Here is a 16,046-nt window from a genome sequence, read left to right as displayed (position 1 = left end):
GGATTAATTTGCCTGTTTGCTTTCAGTTTACTTCTTGCGACCTCGCAGTAAACCACTTAACCTTGTAGGCAATAAAGTGGGATGCCAGTGTTTTCAGCTCATACTATTCACACTGTGCTCTAATCTAGTTTGCATGTCCGGTCCTGTCATTAGCTGGAGGAAACATTAATTCAAGACAGTAGAAAAGAAGGAGTAAAAAATTGTTTCTGGAAACACAAGGATTCTAATGGCAAACGCTCGTTATCTAGACCCACAGCCGAGTTAAACTGAAACATATTATATTTCATGCAAAAAAAAAAAAAGTTTTAACCATATGTTTAGTCATTTGTGAGCTCTTGATCCTAACACACAACATAAGCTGCAATATCAGTGTCAAAAGTGCCTGATTTAAAGCATGAGAGGCAGAGTTACATGAAGTCAAGTTAAAATCACTTCTGCAAGTCCGTGAGCAGCAACCTTCACGTGGAGTGACAGGTATGGGGGGAACACATCCGAGGGTCTGCGCGGTAGTGGGGGGAAGAGGAAAGTTTATTTCATTAAGTTTTTCTGGGAGATTGGCTAGGGAGAAGATGATATAGCTGGGGGGAGGACTGAGACAGCTAAAGAATAACACATGGTATGCTTTCAAAACATACAGCAACATGTGACATTCGTCTGCAAGTCTGGCGCTGAGGAGCCTGTGGTCTGGCAGCAGTGAGAATTTCTGCTTTTTATTTCTTAAATCATCGCAGGCATTTGAACTAAACCCCCCACCTAATAGTCTGAAGGGAAGAACATTAAATCAGATTTTACGTACCGTACTCTCAGTCAGCCATTGTTCTCAGCGGATTTTTATCCTCCAACTCAATTCCCACATCATTAAAGTGATGCTGTCTCTTTAAAACGCAACGCGGTGCCGTGCCAAAGCCTGCAATAAGAATCACTGGCACCAAAACAGTCAAAGCACAGAGCTTAATTCTCTACTTAATAAGACAATTAAAGAAGAGTATTTGGATACAGCAGTCTGCAAGTACCGACACAGAGCACTGGTGTCTCCAAAGGCATGTCGATCTGAAGGCTTTATCAAAAAGCATCTGTCGCAACCAGATGCCATCAACACCTGAGAAAAGTGGGAAATGAAGCGGGTTAATGTGGCTGTGATACACACAAAGGTTTGCACTGCCCAGGTCCCTACTTCTGAGTATTTTAGAGGGTGCACGATGAAGTACTTTTATGCAAAAATGCACGTACACCAAAATGAACTAAAATATATCTACACAGCTGCCTTTGTTAAAAAAAAAAAAAATCTGGCAGAAATAACCCAAATTACAATGGAACTAAAAGTGCTGTGTATTTGGTATCTTCATTACCATAATTGTAGGAAGCCTTATAGGAAGGTTGTTTTTAAACACTGTGCTTTGATGGATGCCTATTTAATATACATGGATGAATTGAGGTACACAGACCAACAAAGGCACCAATGACTGCTCATATGGAGTCTCTTGACCGTATCTGCCTCTAAGTTTCCAGTCAAATAATTCTCAGATGTCATCTCCTAGCAGGCTTCATCCTGCAGAGCTGAACCAAAGCTAGAGAAAAAGATAACGGCAGTGATACAAGAGCTAATTAGTCATTTGATTAGCTGGCGAGAAGACAGGGTGCTGCAGTTCTGTGACCTAAAAAAGCCACCGCGGACCTTAAAACTCCATCTCAAGGGTGTGCAGAAACCTGTAGCCTCCAGGGAGAGAGGGAGAAACGGGTGATGCCTCAATTCCATTAGCTCACATGGGATGTTGAAATAGCGGAGACATTAAGTCGAGGAGAGGTGTGACATTTGGAGCAATCAGCCAGCAAAAGAGCACCTGCAGCACTGCACTTTCTTTGAACTGCTGCACCAACGGCTCCCGGTCCAGCCTACATGGGAGGTTCGTGGGGACGCGTGATTTAGTACACCCAGAAGGCACGCCTTTTGGCACGCGAGAAGCACAGACCTCATCCTAGCAACTAAACACATAGCAAGAGGAAAGAAACCAACAGAAAGCCAACTGCCCCCCTCTTCGTTACAGGAGGGCTAACAGCCAGCCAGCCCCAGGGTGGTAGCCCCTCAGCCACACCATGTCAGAAGAGAGCCACCAAGGAAAGGAGAAAAAAGCCACTCTGAAGAGGACATCCTGAGCGGTTGCCTTCTTTGCCTGCCCTGGAGGGTCCTACACTGCACTGAGATCTGCTCCTGGTAAACCCCATGAGCGTGCTGGCTATTCCACATGCAGAAACAGGAGAGAGAACTGGGGTGAAGCCAAGAGGGCCCCTTAGGCTGCAAAGTTGCGTCTTCAACAGCAAAGGAGGAAGACACCAAAATGACCAGAGCTAGGGGTCACAAGTTGTTTTGTGCCCCCTTCCTTCAGCCCGACAACCGGAGCATGTTGTCACCTGACTGCACCCAACGCACCAAAAAATTCCAGCTTAATCTGAGGCAGTGGCTCCCCAGCAAACCATGAGGCAGTGTGGATGTACCCAAGGTGACCGAAACGAACCAGCCCAGCACAGGCCACAGAGAGTGAAAGCGGGTCACTGTCAGTGGAAAGCCCTGCTCATCTCCCACCTTCAACAGCTTGGATGGTGTCTCGCTCTTGGATAAGAGAGGCGACTCTCTACCCTGAGAAGAGATTAAAGAAAACAAATGTCTTGGCAAAGATCCCCCTGCCATCTGCACCGCTGGAAATGCCCTCTGGAAAGCAAAGGAGGAGGATCCCTCACCTTGCACGCTCCTGGGAGAATGGTGCAACCTCCAGCGGCTGCCAGTGCTGTCCCGTTTCATCCCCGTCCCCTCAATGCGGATCCAGACCTGCCTTTTGCCGCCCACCTTCCCCCCGTGTGCTTTATCCCAGAGGGATGAACTCACCTCCAGCACCAGTGAATTTCTCAGAATAAGTCCGACGCATAGTTTAATTTTTAGCAAGCCCTGCCAGAGGTCTCGGAGTAAAATGCAGAAATAAGAACATTTTCTTGAATAGAAAATAGAGATTTAAGAGTGTGGCAGCATGGTCAGTGATTAGATACAGGCTTTGCTGAGACAATGCAACTCCAATATGTGCAATAGTTTCCCACCCTTTACTTAAAAAGAAAAAAAACCTGGGGAAAAGACCCCAACAACACATACAGTAAGTCAAAGACAAAAAAATTAGCCATGGACATGGTTCAGTAACGCAGGCACTATGCTCAGCTCTGTATTCTCTTACAGCTTGGAAAAGGGAAGAGCAAAGTTAGAAACACAATTTCTGCAGTTTCCAAAAGAATTTAAGATTTTCGAATCTGACTTACTGTGAATTGGAACAAACCCCCGAAATGCTGAAATTCTCTGCAAAAGGAATTTTAAAACTATCACTTAGAACCTACTGGAAAATCAATTGTATTGCTACTGTATTTCCTACCATGGAATTATATTTTAAAATTCTAAATAGAAACTTATTTCAAAACAACATGTTCATTTAATTGTAAAAAAAAAAAAAAAAAGAATTTTAACTGTCAGAAAAATCCTTCATCTCTTTTTTTTCTGCCACTTTTTGACAAAACTGACCTGATTTTGCAAGAGGCTTTAGTGTCGATGACGCCAGATATTGGAATATGACTCCATCAAGGAGCCATAGTCAGGAAATACCAAAGCTGTGGTTGCCAAAGCAACATAATTAACTCGATCACGGTACATACGCTGTGCACCACTTCCCAAATGGCCCTTTAACACCCAACTAAATCCTTCGCTTGAATGGCACATCAGGATGAATTTCTCCTCTGAGTTCTTCAAGAACACACACAGCAAAAGAAGAAGTTGTCAAAATTACTAAAAGCCAAGCACCACTCTGCTCCCTGGCCAATGGTCCCCTGGGCTCGAAGAAGTCAAGGACAAATTCTTGAGCCTACTCCCATGACTAAGGGCTGTAGCAGTCACAGAAACACATGGACCTGTTATATGGAGCAAACACATTTTGTAAAGCTTCACTTTTAATTCCTCTGCATTATCAGATTTAAGACGTTGGGGTCTTCTGTGGCATAATCAGTAAAATCCTTACTACCAGGGGCAGGGAGGCCCAGACGTTGATGCTACACCTTGACCCTGGGGCCACAAACTTCAAAACCTGGATATGCTGTCACTGACTCAACCTGCACAATGTATCAAAAATAAGCTCCTGTCTGTTTACTGGGGGGGGCGGGGGGGGGAGAGAGAGAAAGAAAAAGAAAAAATTGAGTGATGGGCTTTCAGCCTGTCATCAGACCACAGTGACCTCAATTTTTTGAGAAATAAAGTCAAAATCTATTCTTATCTTCAGAGATTCAAGATGTATTTATGTGTCAAACTTTCTCCGACTTGTCCTTAGCCTTTGGGAAGCACACTAAAAATGATATCAAAGCCTGAAAACCCTGCGATCACATTCACGTTCACCTTTGACCAGGACGCCTATAGCTCTCACCAACTCCTCGGCTCGTCCTCACCGGACAGAGAAGACAGCAAGTCTGGGAGCAGCTCATGGGGAGCTGTACAGGATGGAATAAAGGCCACTTTGCATAGTAAAACTGTGCTGCCCTGCTCAATTTTTAAAGGCCAAAGAAAACTTTACTTTGTCAGTTTTCTGCTTCTTTATATCCTTGAAGAATGTTTTACCTGCATCTTCCTCTCCTTACACGCAAATATTTGATTATTCTCTTTGAAATGCCTGTGTAACATCTACAGGAATAAGATGCTGAATGCAAACACTGATTGATTCTTTCTTAGCCATCAAATGTGCTTACACAGCAAATGCACACAAATCTCACATTTCACATTTAAAAATATGAACATGCTGTGTTTTTTTTTTTTACTCAAACATAATGAATGAGCTTAAATATTAGAACTTGAAATTATTAAGTAAATCATGGCACCTGTAAAGCTTCTATTTGCATAACATTAATTCATGATGGCATGTAAAACAAATTCATCACTCTCACTACATTGTAGTCTGATTTATGTTGGAATTGGAAAAAATAAAAATCATGAGCACGAAATTATGTTGACAAGATGTACGTGCTCTTCGAAGCCCAAGATTTTTTTTTTCCTGAAGCATCAAAACAACTAAATTATGGGAAAGAGGGCTGGGAGAAAGCATCTTTAAAAATGAGTAACACACTAGCGTCACACACACACTCTCCAGTTATTAATGTCAAGCACGGTGAAGATACTCTAGAAAATCATTACCATTCATAGCTACTAACAGCCATTAAATTTCAATCAATTCAACTTAACACAAGTGTACTTCAAGCAGCCCTTACAGTTCCTTATAGAGGTGGCTCAGAAAGTCCTGTCTGACTTATTGCATTGTCCCCTGCACAAAGAGGCATTGCTGAGGATTGCTCTGAAAAGGAGCTATCTTGGTGTTGGGAACTGATGCTCTTTTAACACCGCAATCAACAGACCTCGCTTTTAAAGAAGGCACGATAAAAGGGGCTCTAACAGGACTCCACAGGTCAGTATGGAGGGGAGCAATGCACTGATTTCAGCTAGAGACGCCACTTTCCAAGCTGAAAAAAAAAAAAAAAATCGGTGGGATGTTTTCAAGGATTTTTCAATGAATTTTAGCAACAGAATCAAACTGCTGAACACAGCGCTAGACAGCTTCCGGGTGATCCACTTGCTCCAAGAGAATAAAATCACTAAATATATAGGACACTTAAAGAAAAAAGGATTTAACTTCCAAAGACTGGAAATTTAAAGCTCCTGGTGATGAATACAAACCACAGAGCTGTGATATTACAGCATCTCCTACTCATCTGACTTGCATTTGTAACGCTGGAAGTTTTTCCACTGCTCCTGCAGGAATTAAGCTGTGCAGCTGACCGTCCCTTGCAGATGCTGGGGAGGACCAGGCAGACCCCATGGGGGGGTACGTGGCACCTCACGGCAGGGGTGAGGGACCGTGACCGCAGGGTGCTCATCACCGAGGGGCTGGACCCACGCTGGCTGTGCAGCAGAGCATCCCAGAGAAGGCATGTTCCTCTGGAGAGATTTCATTAGTTTCATTTGAGTGAATTGTCTGCAGTAAAATCTCACATTTCACAGTGGATAGAAGACTTTGTTTATTACTTCTTTTTTTTTTTTTTTTTTAAAAAAAACAGGAGCTCAGTTTTTCCCAGCAGGGTTCATTCTGCTGGACACAAAGTCCTTTCTCTAGATTTAGAGGCAGTTTAAGGCTGCAGGTGTGTATTCCTACAGAATGAAGAGTCACTCAGAGCTCAGAAAAACAGATGCAGTCACAGATGTGCCATCACTGTAGCTGAAATTACAAGCTCAAGTACAGATGCCCTTTTGTGACCTTTAGCTCATCCCTTGAAAGTATCAGCATTGATGGTACTACTCGTTACGGGAGTATTTGGGACCGTTCTACAGAACTCTATGGTTTTCTTTCCCCTGGGATTTACAATTTAGCATTTAGCATAGAGTAGCAGTGAAGTTCTTTGAAATCAAGAAATGCCCGAGAAACCTCTCAGGCAGATATATGCTCCATTTTAACTCATTTCCCTACACTTACAAACTGCACTAAATGAAATGAAATTAATGTTAAAAAGGGCCCTTATTGAAAAATCTTCCAGTGACAGGATCAGAAAGTGCCAGAGTTCAAGTAAATCGTTCCATGGAAAATGTTAGCAAAGCTTAATCATACTGGAAGCCACATTTAATTACAGCTTTTTAAGTCCATCTGGGAAAAAAAAAAAAGAAGAGACTTAAGTATGTCACCTGAGATGATCTAGATACTGAAACTATTTGTAAGTTAACAAAAGCATTTGCATCACAAAGCGCTCTGGGGCAGCACCATGGCAAAGCAGATGTGTAATGAACAAGGATCATAGCACCAAAACAATCAGGACTGTAAATAACTACTACTAATCTGCAATCATTTAAATTTGGGTTTAATTGCTAGGCAGCAAATACATTTCATTCTTGAAGAGGTAAATGCTCTGCGGAATACACACTTTAAGGTATTTAGCGGCAGAAGCGCCACAATCAGGAATGGGAATGTCAGGAGGGCAGAGAAGAGATAAGCAGCAGGGTTGGATCCGCCATGAAATCACAACATTAAACAAACTTTTCCCTGGAAGAGAATTAATAATGCTGCCATCCCCACTGTAGGTACTGTAAGTGCCGCAGGAGTGACACAATGACACACATGGGAGGCAAGAGGGTAGTGACTATAGAACAAAATTCAATCTAGTGCTAATGAATAAAAAGTTCCTTTTATTTCTCTGTTGTTTTTGGTTCATTAAATTTTCCACAGATTTGCAGAGAAGAAAACGTGATCAATAAACCTTGACAAAAGTGAACATGTGAAAAAGGCGAGAGAAAGGCACAGGAAGATAAAAGTGATATCCCGATCGCAGATTTCAGAGGCAGATGACCAGAGCTTTGGGCTGCTGAATAATCTGAATAGACCATCATTTCTTTACAGCCTTTTACTTTCTTTTCCCTGACTGTTGGAACTCTTCATTCAATACAATAGTAAATGCACTAAAACTTTTTTTCTTATGCTAATGGTCGAAATCGGGCGCTCACAGTTAAAACACACTTCCCACCAACTTGTTTTCTTTAAAAAAAAAAAAAAAAATTAACCTATTCAAGTTAAACTAAAATGTCAAAGACAGCTTAAGGCTTACTCTCACCATTCCTTAAAATTAATGGTTTTCTCCCCAGTAGATACAAAAAGAAAAGACTTGAATAAGGATAAAGCTGCTAAACTCTTTTCATATGAAAAAGAACACTTAGAAAGTAAAAAACAAATACATCCAGTACAAAGATCCTGGTACCTACAGTTCTAATTTGTATTGTTTCCTCTTGGAATATTTATAATTGCAGAAAGGTGACAGCCAATCGCAAATAATTGTGAAACGAGAGAAAAGATTCACCACTGACTAATGTATTTGGGCAGCCATGCCCATGACAGTACCAGAAATGCTTCCACGAATTACAACGTGGGTTGTACAACGTGGGGGGATGTGTCATCCTCCCCCCACCCCCCGCCAAGGAAACTATTTCCAAATGTGTTTTCTAATTTGGGTGACCACTTCCAGGCACCAAGGCCTCTTTTTTAGCAGTACTGAATATTCACAAAACCCCAAATAACTTTTATGGCTCTGAACTTTTGCATTACAGGACAACTTTCCCGTTCCCTTACTGCAGCGCAATTTAGCTTTCATGTATTTGATTTTGTTTTGTTTACAAGAAGTTAAAGGGTATGGAGTGCAGTTTACAGTAGGCAAGCGTGAATCAAGAAAAGTTCTGTGGCCTCTCCTGGACTATACACATCTAACATGTATGTGCTTCTAACTGGAACTGGCCTGCGGAAAATTAGGCCTGATTACCCGCTATTTCCATTCCAGTTCTCATTCTCACACCAAATACCGGTGAATTTCTAGAATATGCACATATATGGGAGCTGCTGTGTGCATGGGTCAAGATACACACATACACACAGATGTGTGTGTACATATACATACAGATGCACAGCCACGCGTACATTATTTACCTCCTAACGCAATGCCTTCTCAACATCATTCATACTAGGATTCATTCTTTGATATTATTTTATTTAGTGTTGTTTTAATTAATTCCCAAATACCTCCTGTTGTTTTGGTTTTCTTTAAAAGGGCCCTGGGAACAGAGCTGAAGCAAACCCTAAATACCACTTAATGCTTTGTGGCAAGTTGTCCAAATGCGCAACTGTTTAAAATATTTACCCAGGTATATAAGGGGGTTGCACAGCTCTCGAACAATGCCCTGGAATCTTTCCCATCAGTAAAAAAAAAGCAGACAAAAAGCAGAGACTGCTTAACCTCAATGCCTCAGCAGCAAGTGAGAAGTGCAAATATCGCATTTCTATAAAGCCTTGGAAGCTTCATAGAAATGGAGTGGCAACTAATTAGTTTGATGCTATAGTCACATCTAATGTTCCTAAGTAGCTTCTTTGAAAAAACTCGCTGCCTTGAAATCCTTGGCCAGATTATTAAGTGGGGGCTTTGTGATGCAGCAATAGATAGGTGTTTGCTGCACAAATACATACAGATTTTGGTGACTGCTTGCTGAATCCTCTGCCTTCGCTAATCTGCACTGGAAACTTCACTATGAACAGAGCACTTCTCAGAGTACAAAAGCATGAAGTATCTGTGTACCTTTCAGACTACAGGGCAAACAACTGGCTTACAGTAGGGCCACCAAAACCGGGGGGAGGTGGTTAACCAAGTGTCCCCCGTACTTACAAGCACAAGCTGAGGATAATGCGATTGCTATTAGGTCAGAACCCCCACCATATCCTTAAACAAAAAAAGATGGGGCCAGAGGACTGGAAAACTCATTAGAAAAGGTGAGAGGAAAAAAAAAAAGATAAAAAAAAATAGAGAAAAACTCTCTCCATAGAAGTAAAGTATCAGGATCACGAAAAACACATTTTGAAGTTATAAAGTGTTGTAGGGATCACGTAACCCTTCTACTACACAGCTGATCGCGTAGCCCCAGAGCCCATACAGCTTCTATACAAAAGTGCTACTGAAAGGGAAGTTGTGGTATAAGTCTTTAAGGTCGTTAAAATCACAGAAACCATAATCAAAAATGGTTCTTCGCCAGAAAAGTTTAAACTGGTTTTCAAAACAACGCCAAAAATCCTGATTATTATATATATGTATATATACGCCGCAGAAAGGCTGTCTCTCTAAATGTGACTTCAATGGGACATTAGGGGATGCAGGCTGCTGTGCAGTGGATATCTGAGGTCAAGTTGTGTTTTCTTTTATACAAGTAGAAACTGGAGTAGCTTCTAATGAAATTCTACTAGATTTATACTGGCATATGCATCCAGTTCAAATTCTTCTATGGCTCTAATTTTTCTCTAAATGAATGACCTAACACAAACAGTATTTGTCCATCTGTATACATCCCCTTTGACACACTGAAAAAAAGACACTGAAAGGAAGCTGGAAACAGTCCTCGAGATCTGTTTCTCTTTGAAGAACAGCAGTTGCATTTCTGGGCACTTCAAAGTCACATACTTTAAGCAATAACAACATTCAAGATCAAGTGAATCTTACCTCACCTTGCTTTAAAGATTAGCTCTTTCACAAACATACACCAGAGGCTCGGATATACACATACCCGTAGATTAACAGTTCATCTTCAGTGGATCAGGCACTTTTCAGTGCTACAGATAGGTCATGTTTTCAATCAAATGACAAATTTCCAAGAGTTGTTTACAGTGGAAAAGCCATAATGAATTTCATTCACTTCTTAAAAGTTGTCAGTTTTGCAATAACGTTCAATATGACATTTTTATTGCAATTCAAAGCTTGACAGGTGTCAACATTTCCTGAAATTCCAGCCAAAATACAAATTACCATATCCGCCCATCAGAAAAGTTGAACCAAACCAATTCACGAACTGCAGTTGCTGTATGCAGTAATTACCATGCATTTCAAACATCCCAGGAGCATAAACAGTTATTTAGCAGGACCCTCTTTTCCAGGTGAATGTAGTTTCTTTTCTCGTGAAGTTAAATGAATTAGGTGTAGAACTAAAGAAAAACCAAACTCTTTTTTTTTTTTTTCTTTTTTAAAGCAAGGTAGCTAGAACAAACAGATCAAATCTGCAAGTCTTATAACAAATCAGTCTATTCCACTTCTGTATATTTTGAATTTCATGGCTTGTTTACTTTACTTTTTTGGCACCAACTTCACAGTGCATGCCAATACAATATTTGTTTAAATGCTGTTTTATGCAGCATGCTAGTCAAACGTTTACTTTCAAATTCTTGTACATCCCAAGAGCCTCAGTTGCAAAAAAAATATAAAATTTAAAAAAAAAAAAAAAAAAAAAGGAGTGAAAGGGATTGGCAGGGGGTGGACAAAGTTTTACAACCAGTCCCTTTATCTACGGCTGTAAAATTATAAACACGATACGCCAATAAAATGCTAATTTCTGCACACACAGAGGTGGGCATACAGGACCTGGAGCTGTATGAAATAACGAGGGCATCTTTAGGAAGGCACAAGTTTGGCTGGCTCAGCCCGCCGTGACCCTCACGCCTGGCCATTCGCTCACTCGCACACACGTACCGGGAGGCAAAGCCCGAGCCTGGCCCGCCCCCCCCACCTCCCGGAGCGGATGGTCCCGGTCCCGGTCCCCGTCCCGGCTCCCCCCGGAGCGGCCGGTCCCGACCCCGCGGAGGGGACAGGACTTCCCGCGCATCCCGCACCGCCGCCGCGCCCGCGGTCCCGACCCGGGAAGTTTTGAAGCCCAGGCTGCAAGGTTAGCAAAATAAAAATAAAAAATGTGTATATAAAACATCCCGTAACCGTCGGAAAAGCCGGCAGCAGGGCCAGCGGCAGGACCACTCATAAACCATCCTTAGCCCCCGCGCTGGAAAAGTCAGGTTTCCCAGGAAATGATGGCAATCACTTGAGGCAGAAAAGGCATCTAGATGAGCCCATCTCCCTCCCCGCCTCCCTGATTGTTTTAAAGCCACCGAGTCCGGGGGAAAAACTCTCAACTCTCTAAGTCCTTAATAGGATTGGAGTCCGGGTCTCTCCAAGCCGCTCCTCATCACACAGGGATCAAGTTGCAGCAGGGAATTTTTTAAATTCCTCAGCAAATATACTTGTCGAAAGATTGCCCCTCCCGGGGGGTGACAAGGAGAAGGGGGGGGCAACTTTTTTTTTTTTTTTTTAAAAAAAGGGAAACTCTCTGTTGGCTTTGGGGAGCCCGGCTGCCCTCCGGGACCCGGGGCCAGTCGGTCCCAGCAGTGGCCCGGGGCTGGGACTGTCACCGCAGTCCCCGGGAAAAACAATGACTGTGGAGGCACGGCCCAAAGCCCGGTCCCGGCGGGGTCTGGGCCGGGGGGGGACACACACACCGGGCGCGCGCACACACACACACATCTGCCCCGCTCACCTGAGGGGGGGGACACACACGGGACGGGACCCCCCACACGTTACAAGGAGAGCCCATCGCAAAATCTCTACCCCCCTTCAACCCACCCCGGCGCAGGGCACCTCCGATAAAAGCGGGGGAAGAGGAAAAAAAAAAAAAATATAAAAAGCACAATGAAAAGAACACAATAAGCATCAACTTTACCCAAAAAGCGGAGCAGCAAGTTTTCAGTAGGCGAGCGGTTGCTGCCGAGCAGAGCTGCTCCTCCGGACCCCCATCATAAACTTGGGGGAGGGGGGCGTGGGAGGGACTTTCCCTCCGTCCTTCCCTTTTGTGCCTCTCTTCTCCCCCCCGCCCCGGCTCTGCTCTGCTCCTCGCCAAAAGCTGCCGCGAATCCCGGCGGCGGCGCAATCCCGGCTGCTGCCGCGGAGCAGCTCCGCGGAGGCGGGCGAGGAGGGAGGGAGGGAGCGATGGAGGGATGGATGGATGGATGGATGGATGGATGGATGGATGGATGGATGGATGGATGGAAGGAAGGAAGGAGGGAAGGAGGGAGGGAGGGAGGGGGAGGGGGAGGGGGAGGGCCAGGGGTAGTTTGGAGAGGTGCGGGGCGGCTGCCGGGCGGCTCCTGCTGCCCGTCAGCCCGGGCCGGCGGCGGGACACGGCGCGCACACTCATACATAGACATATGCATACTTTTTTATATATACATATATATATGTATATGTATATACACACACACATACATACACATAGGCTGAAGTTAAGCAGCCCGCAGGGAAGACTCTAGAGCGCTTTCAAGCCCCGACACAAGAGGAAAACTGGCTGTAGGGTCTGTTCCCCCCCGCCTCCCCCCGCCCCTTTAAAAAAAAAAAAAAAGAAAGAAAGAAAGAAAATTAAAACCTTCCCACCCTTTCGGTGCGGGAGCATCGGACCGCTCCTGTTCCTCTCCCACCTCCCACCGTCCCCTTTCACCCCGGATCACTCCCTCCCCTCGGCGAACCGCACCATTTTGGGTGCGGGGCTTTCTCGCTGGGGGCGAGGCGGGGGGGGCGGGAATCCGTTCCGGAGCGGAGCCGCTGGCAGTCTCCCCCTCACCCTGCTCAGCTGGGAGGGCATCTGCAACCAACCCACAAAAATCCCCTTTCTTCAGGGAAAGTAGCACACACACCCACCCCCGAACAACAAAAGTTTGGCCTTGTGCAGATTCACTCGCGCAAGAGGCGGGGATGGAGCTGGGGAAGGGGGGTGGGGGTGGTTTTCCTCCAACTTTGGTAGGTTTTTTTTGTTCCCCCCGGGAGTTTGCGCTACTTTTCAAGCCCCCGCCACGCCGGGGCTGGAGGCAGCAAAGCCCCGCGGAGCATCTCCGCATCCGCGGCCAGCCCGGGCCGGGCTGGGGCCGTTCCCCGGCGGGGAGCCGGCACCCGGGCGGCTTCAGCCTTCCCCAACATCTTCGGTGGGAGAAGCGTTCATTACAGGTCGTTCCCTAAAAGCGGTAACCAACCTAACTGGAGCATGGTAATCTATTTTAATCCTCGTGTTTTGGGACCCAGGCTACGAGGAGAATGAAATCTCAAAAAAAGCGCCCCGCTCCCACCCCAAATGTCTTCACTTTTGCACTGCTCTGGTGCATTAACGGTAATACCAATGAGGAACGCAGCAGTTTTAACTTGGACTTCGGCCACACTGGGCTTGTTACTTGATTTGTTTTGATTTCTTTGGCTATGGAATTTATCAAAAGTTTAAAACACAACCAGATGCTGCTGGGGAGGGTCACCGCGCTGTACCCAAGAGCAAGCTGAAACTTGCCGTATCATCGGGGTATCTGACTCCGGCAGGATTATGGCCAGTACCATGGCAACCGCATGCCACATCAGCCTCCAGCTTCACTTTCAGTCCCTTGGGCAGTGTTAACATTTGCCAGCGGATTTGCCCGACACGCAGCCCAGGTCCGGGCAAGTGGAAAATGAGCTTTATGCCACTCAGAAACCTTCCTCGTCTCGCCTGTGCAAAGCAACCTGGCTGGACCCCAGGCTTGACACTACAATTTTAATCCTAAAAACCTGATACCAATTTGGGTGCCTTCTATCTGAAAGTTTGCACGTCTTCTTTTTTTTTTCTTTTTTTTTTTTTTTTTCCTCTTCTGGTGGCATTAGAAGGCTGATGTTTGAAGGTGACAACTGACTTCCCATGCACCCCCAAATCCCAAGTACTCCATTCAGATAGCTTGGCAAGGATGGTGAGGCAACAGGTTATTTTGCCAACCACCAACATAACATTTTTTTTGGCCAAAGACTAGCACTAGCATGCACACACTATGTCATCCAAAGAAATTCCCTCCTCTCACTGTGGTACGTGTGCAGTCCATGCTGTCACAGCATCATGACCTTACCCCATACAGATGGATAATTTTGTGCTCAGAGGAGTTTCATTGCACCTACTACTGAAGAGCACTCCACAATGGAGAGAGGGGCTTTGGTTACCAAAAGTAGGAACAAACCAAGTCTTTGATCTCCAGAAAACAAAGCCCATTTGTATTCCCAGGTTACTTTACTGGGGAAAGATGACCTGGCAGCTTAGGAGGTGGGTTAGAATAAGAGGTTTTTGGATGGACCAGATAGAGTAGCTGGCAAAAAAATAGCATTATATATGTTCCAAATTCTTGCTGTGTAGTTACAAACACATGTACATCCAGTCTGTTGGCCAACAACATTTTTAAAATCAAAAGAAGAAGGAATTAAAGGATTAATTCAGAGTAGTTATGTGGTTAAGAAGGATGGTTCTTCTTCTAGAATTAATATGTGTCAAGCAATTTTTAAGCCTAAACAGAAACTCCTCTTTTTTGTCAGAAGGATGATGGCTAGCCACGGCTGGAGGTTTTGTTGAGAACTTTGAGTCGGCTTTTACACTGCCTGACTGCTGTAGCTTATCCATCCTTCCCTCTCCTGCTCTGCTCATTGAACTGCCCTCTCTTAATCTTCCATAGGTGTCCGAGATTAAATAGACGACAGAATGACTGACATTTGGTATACATAAAAGAACCGAAATATGAACAAGGGGTCAAAGTGCAGCTCTTCCCTCTGGTCTTCCCTCCTGCTCTTGCACAACCTGATGGGGATGAAACCGAGTAGGGATATAAAGATATATGACAATGTACATTTACTATACCTTGCTGTAGCATGAGTGTGTGGATATAGAGGGTACATTCAAAAATGTTCTGGGCTAAGGGAAGAGGGTTTTTTAATCACAATTTTTTTTTTAAAAAAAAGCTCTCACAATGATAAAAGACTGACATATCACCGGGTCCAGGATTGCTAATCTGGGATCTGTCCCACTTCCGTTAGGTCAATGGAATGAATCTTATTAACCACAGAGGAAGTTAGACTAGCCTCAAAAGGCACAAAATGTGGCTTTTAAAATGTTTGATATAGTTTTGAAAGAGGACTGTAATTTTTTACTAAAGAAGATATTTAAAGAAGATTGTTAAAAAACCAATGGGGGATGCTCCATTCTGTTCCGTTCGTGTCTATAGGATTTATTTCTATAAATCTTCATAGATCCTCATGATAAATTAAAAGGCCCATTTGAGTATTCCAAAGGATACTCATGGGTGGAAGCTACCAGAAAAAATTCACATTTAAATATGCTTCACTTTTAGGATGAAGAAAATAATTACATGTGGGATGAGCACTAGGGGATAGAGGCCTAAAACTGCATTTCATGCAACTCCTATCCTTATGATGTCTGGTTTAAGTCCAAGTGGGAAGCAGTACGTGATCAGTTCTGCCCTGATTTGAACAGCTGTACCAGCTCTGGGGTCAATGAAGTTGCACCATGTCTGAATGCACTTCGTTTCTATAGAATATAATTAATCACAATGATATTTAATAAATTAACAATGTCGTGTGCAATGCTGGCTCAGAATTTACTAGGAGAATGGGGAAGTTTTTTTAGCACAATACTTTCCCTTCTTTTTTTAAAGTAGCCCTGTTACCTGGGGGAATCGTAACTGTGTGTAGACAATGAGACAATACTCAGCGGGATGATATGCAGCTCTGATTCCTATCTGCCTCCATGTATGTGTTGTCTCTTGTTTAAAACTTCAGTGGTAAGTTCCTTGAGGCAGGTACCA

General features: G+C 44.1%; 1 protein-coding gene across 1 annotated transcript in view; it reads right to left on the bottom strand.

Annotated features, from left to right (window-relative positions):
- GLI2 (GLI family zinc finger 2) overlaps positions 1–12,401 on the bottom strand; it is a 195,559-nt gene extending 183,158 nt beyond the window's left edge. The window contains exon 1 of the mRNA XM_074595091.1: positions 12,119–12,401. The gene's annotated coding sequence lies outside the window, so the exon portion shown is untranslated. The remainder of the gene's footprint in view (positions 1–12,118) is intronic.
- Between the last annotated feature and the right edge of the window lie 3,645 nt (positions 12,402–16,046).

The sequence above is a fragment of the Larus michahellis genome, chromosome 7, assembly GCF_964199755.1.
Source record: "Larus michahellis chromosome 7, bLarMic1.1, whole genome shotgun sequence".
Lineage (NCBI taxonomy): Eukaryota > Metazoa > Chordata > Aves > Charadriiformes > Laridae > Larus > Larus michahellis.
The sequence above is the reverse complement of the archived record's forward strand: the minus strand, read 5'-3'. Positions and strand labels throughout refer to the sequence as shown.